We start from the raw sequence: 4,809 nt of genomic DNA on the forward strand, positions 1-4,809 counted from the left end.
CAAAGGGAGGCCAGACTTACTAAACAGACAGAGGATAGGAAAAGTATCTTTGCGGTCAGCACAGAAAACTACAAAAGAGCACGCAGAGTGTGCAAAAAGACTAACGGTGCAGAGATGCCACTCTGCATCCCAGAGCTTCCAGCTAGCAAAGCAAAATCATAATATGCAGCTGGACAAGGAAACAATGAACAAATAATAACAAGCAGGAACTTAGCTTCTGCTGGAGTAGACAGGTCACCAGAAATATCCAAGAGCGAACTGAACCAATGCAGGAACATTGACAGCTGGCAAGGAGTAACGATCTGAGTGGAGTTAAATAGAGCAGCCAACCAAAGGATAAACCACGTCACCTGTGTAAGGAACCTCAGAAGCAGCAGCTCCACTCACAGCCACCAGAGGGAGTCCATGGACAGAACTCGCCGAAGTACCATTCACGACCACAGGAGGGAGTTCGACAACAGAATTCACAACAGATCATGTCCTTTGGAGTCTCAGCTACCCCTGGCAGCCGAGACCCCAAAGATCTGCCGGGTGCCGGACGGCGGGTGCACTGCGCATGCGCCAGCCATTTTTTCAACGGAAAAAGATGGTGGTGCCCATCGGGAGCCACGAGGAGCATCGGGGGAGATGGATGAGTATCGGGGGGCTATCAGGGACCCCATTTCTCTGTCCTCTGATGTGCGATCACATTGGAGGACAGAGAAATTAAATGGGAAATCGCGATATATTTTTTTTGTGGTCGCCGGTAAACGGTTAATTACCGACGGTCGAAACCCGGGGGTCGGTAAAACCCCCCCCGAATCATGTTCTCTGGGGTCTCGGCTACCCTCGGCAACCGAGACCCCAGAGAAAATCTGACTCTGGGGGGCGCTATTCACTTTTTCCACAGCGCTGTTAATTAACGGCGCTGTGTTTTAAGTACCCTTTGGGTTTGAGGTTAGGCGGTCGTTAAGGGGTTAAACAATCAGTATTTTTCTGACAACAAATTCCTTTTAAATATTGATTTCCTTTCCCATGTCCCAGAAAAGCACTATGAAATTAGATAATCTGACTTACACCTGCAAACATTTTATAGTACTTACAGTGGCGTGTAAAAGTTACTGTTATTGTGAACAAGCAACTTTACATGTCACTGTATACAGTAGTTTGATAGTAGTCCATCTCTTAAATACTAATATATAAGGGGATAAAATAATAATAAACCAAAAAATTGCAATACAAGGACATCTGTTAAGTGCGATATGTGTAGGTTCGCAGACAGGGGGAATCAAAGGTTAATGTGATGTTTTTCAGTAAAATGAAGGATTGAAAATTTTGCTTTTAGTAAACATTAAATTTCTTTGTTTTCCTTTTTGATAATAGTAATGTTATTTTCATTCTATGGCAGTGGCCCAGCAGGCGCATTGTATAGCCCATTATTCACTGATATTGTTTATGTCAAAGAAATTATATTTACATTTATTCAAATCGTGTCTAACTACATCCTGTACATCTTTTTGTACTGTGGACATTCTGTGGAAGATGGATGCTTCTTTATGAACGCTATTAAAATGGCCTATTAGGGTTGTAACAAGAATTTTTAATGAAATAATTTTAATTGCATCACCAATGTGCAGGATTTGCTTTTATGGTTCGTGTAATAATAGGAATTTTCCACAGATCTGTGAAACATAAAGACTTTAGAATTAAACTTTATACAAGGTTTTTGTTATTTTTCCTGGGTTTTACCCCCTTATTGACATATGACGTACTGGTACATCACATGCCGGATCACTGACTTTGATGAGGGCTTGAAGTCCGAGTCTGCATCTTCCCCAGCAGATGATGGCATGCAGCTGTTAACTTATTAAATGCCATTGTCAATCTCTGACAGCGGCATTTAACATACGTCGGCTGGAGGGCACGTCATTCCATGCGCCTATCGACATGCCTGTGATGTGATCGTGGGGTGCCGATCAGTTGCCATTAAAAGAGCTGCTGATGACCCCTGTGCCTGTCATTACAGTACGCTGTGAAAGCCAGAGTTCACAGGAGATTGTGATTTTCATTATGCAGGGTGGGCCATGTATATGGATACACCTAAATAAAATGGGAGTGGTTGGTGATATCAACTTCCTATTTATAGCACATTAGTATATGGGAGGGGGAGGACTTTTCAAGATGGGTGGTGACCATGGCAGCCATTTGGAAGTTGGCAAATTTGGATCCAACTTTATTTTTTCCAATGGGAAGAGGGTCATGTGACACATCAAACTTATTGAGAATTTCACAAGAAAAATGGTGAACTTCGTTTTAACGTAACTTTATTCTTTCATGAGTTATTTACAAGTTTCTCTTTGTTTACAGCCATTGACATGTCGTACAGGCTAACACGTGAGGAGCGGATAGAAATTGTGTTGATGTCTGGTGAACACAGTACCCGAGTCATTGCAGCAGATTTCAATGCAAGACACCCTACGGAAGAAAACTGTCACTATTCTTATGTTATCTTGGTGTATCCTTTTAAATGGGCCACGCAAAAAGTTTTCCTCATCACTGAATTCAGCACGCCGATCTGGGTCATCCTCATTGCGATGCTGCAGAAGCTGGATTTTGTAAAGGTGCCATTTGTGAGTAGCTTGTATCCGCCGATGTTCAACTGATGCCAGATCAGCGCGCTGAATTTGCAGAATGGACAAAACAAAAATTGGAACAGGACCCTCAGTTTAAACAGAACATTATGTTCAGTGATGAGGCAAACTGGCCAACTTCAAAATGGCCGCCATGGTCACCACCCATCTTGAAAAGTTTTCCCCCTCTCATATACTAATGTGCCACAAACAGGAAGTTAATATCACCAACCATTCCCATTTTATTTAGGTGTATCAATATACATGGCCCACCCTGTACATATGCTATGTACAGCACAAGCTGTTTCAAGTCCTCTAAAGCAGACCGGGGCAAAGTGCGGCCCGCGGGCCACATCTGGCCCTATGGCTGCTCCAGTTCGGCCCGTGGACCGAGACAACAGAGGGGCTGAAAACAGTGGCCCACAGGCCGGAATATGGACTTTGGGAGGCTATGGGGACTTGTCATGGGGATGCTATGTTGGTCTTAAAAAGCGGAGGCTATGGGGTATGGGTAGGCTATGGGGGGTCTTAACATGAACATGGGGAGACTGGGGCTCATATGGTGGCCATAAGAAGGCTGTGTGGAGCTCATATAGTGGACATGGGGAGGCTGTGTGGAGCTCATATAGTGGACATTGGGAGGCTGTGTGGGCCTCAGATGCTGGACATGGGGATGCTATGTGGGCCTCAGATGCTGGACATGAGGACACTGTGTGGTGCTCATATGGTGGATATGGGGAGGCTGGGGGCTCATATGGTGGTCATGGGGAGGCTGTGTGGGGCTCATATGGTGGCCATGGGGAGGCTATGTGGACCTCACATGCTGGACATGCTGGCTCGAGGATGTTGCCGTGATCGTATAGTGGTTAGTACTCTGCGTTGTGGCCGCAGCAACCCCGGTTCGAATCCGGGTCACGGCATCTTATGGATTCTGTAGGAAGCTTTAAATTAGCTGCTTTCTTTTTTCGGCCTTACTAACTATGTTACTATGAACAATTTTGTATCATACAATTAGGTTCTGTAGAAGGACGTAGATCTGGGGATTTATTATGATGGAATATAGGCTGAACTGGATGGACAAATGTCTTTTTTCGGTCTTACTAACTATGTTACTATGTGACATGGGGACGCTGTGTTGGCCTCACGTGCTGGACATGGGGATGCTGTGTGGGCCTCAGGTGCTGGACCTGGGGACGTTGCGTGGGCCTCAGGTGCTGGACATTGGGATGCTGTGTGGGCCTCAGGAGCTAGACATGGGGATGCTGTCTAGGCCTCAGGTGCTGAACATGGGGACCCTGTGTGGGCCTAAGGTGCTGGACATAAGAAAGCTGTGTGGGCCTCAGGTGCTGGACATGATAGGCTGTGTGGGCCTCAGGTGCTGGACATGGGGAGGCTGTATGGGCCTCAGGTGCTGGACAAGGGGATTCTGGTGGACCTTAGATGCTGGACATGGGGAGGTTGTGTGGGCCTCAGGTACTGGACAAGGGGAGGCTGTGTGGGCCTCAGGGGCTGGCCCTGGGGACGCTGTGTGGGCTTCAGGTGCAGGCCCTGGGGAGGCTGTATGGGCCTCAGGTGCTGGCCCTAGGGAGGCTGCGTGGGCCTCAGGTGCTTGCCCGGGGGAGGCTATGTGGGCCTCAGATGCTGGCCCCGGGGAGGCTGTGTGGGCCTCAAGTACTGGCCCTGGGGAGGCTGTGTGGGCCTCATTTGATATATTAAAGGGTCTGTGTTCAGGTTGAAATCATATGTAGGGGATGTCAGCATACTTAATTCTACTCAATATTAACCCCTTTACCCCAAGGGTGGTTTGCATGTTAATGACCGGGCCAATATTTACAATTCTGACCACTGTCCCTTAATGAGGTTATAACTCTGGAATCCCAGAGATTCTGATATTGTTTTCTCGTGACATATTGTACTTCATGTTAGTGGTAACATTTTCTTGACATTACTTGAGTTTATTTGTGAAAAAAACGGAAATTTGTCGAAAATTTTGAAAATTTTGCAATTTTCATGCCCTTAAATCACAGAGATATGTCACACAAAATACTTAATAAGTAACATTTCCCACATGTCTACTTTACATCAGCACAATTTTGGAATCAACATTTTTTTGATAGGGAGTTATAAGGGTTAAAATTAGACCCGCAATTTTTCATTTTTACAACACCATTTTTTTAGGGACCACATCACATTTGAAGTC

The 4,809-nt window shown here is 45.8% G+C and overlaps 1 non-coding gene across 1 annotated transcript; it reads left to right on the forward strand.

The window, feature by feature from the left end:
- Nucleotides 1-3,457: 3,457 nt before the first annotated feature.
- On the forward strand, nt 3,458-3,529 carry TRNAH-GUG (transfer RNA histidin (anticodon GUG)). Its single transcript has one exon. It is a non-coding gene; the product is annotated as a tRNA-His (tRNA).
- The last annotated feature ends 1,280 nt before the right edge of the window (nt 3,530-4,809 follow it).

The sequence above is a fragment of the Ranitomeya imitator genome, chromosome 4 (genome assembly GCF_032444005.1).
Source record: "Ranitomeya imitator isolate aRanImi1 chromosome 4, aRanImi1.pri, whole genome shotgun sequence".
In the NCBI taxonomy this organism is placed as follows: domain Eukaryota; kingdom Metazoa; phylum Chordata; class Amphibia; order Anura; family Dendrobatidae; genus Ranitomeya; species Ranitomeya imitator.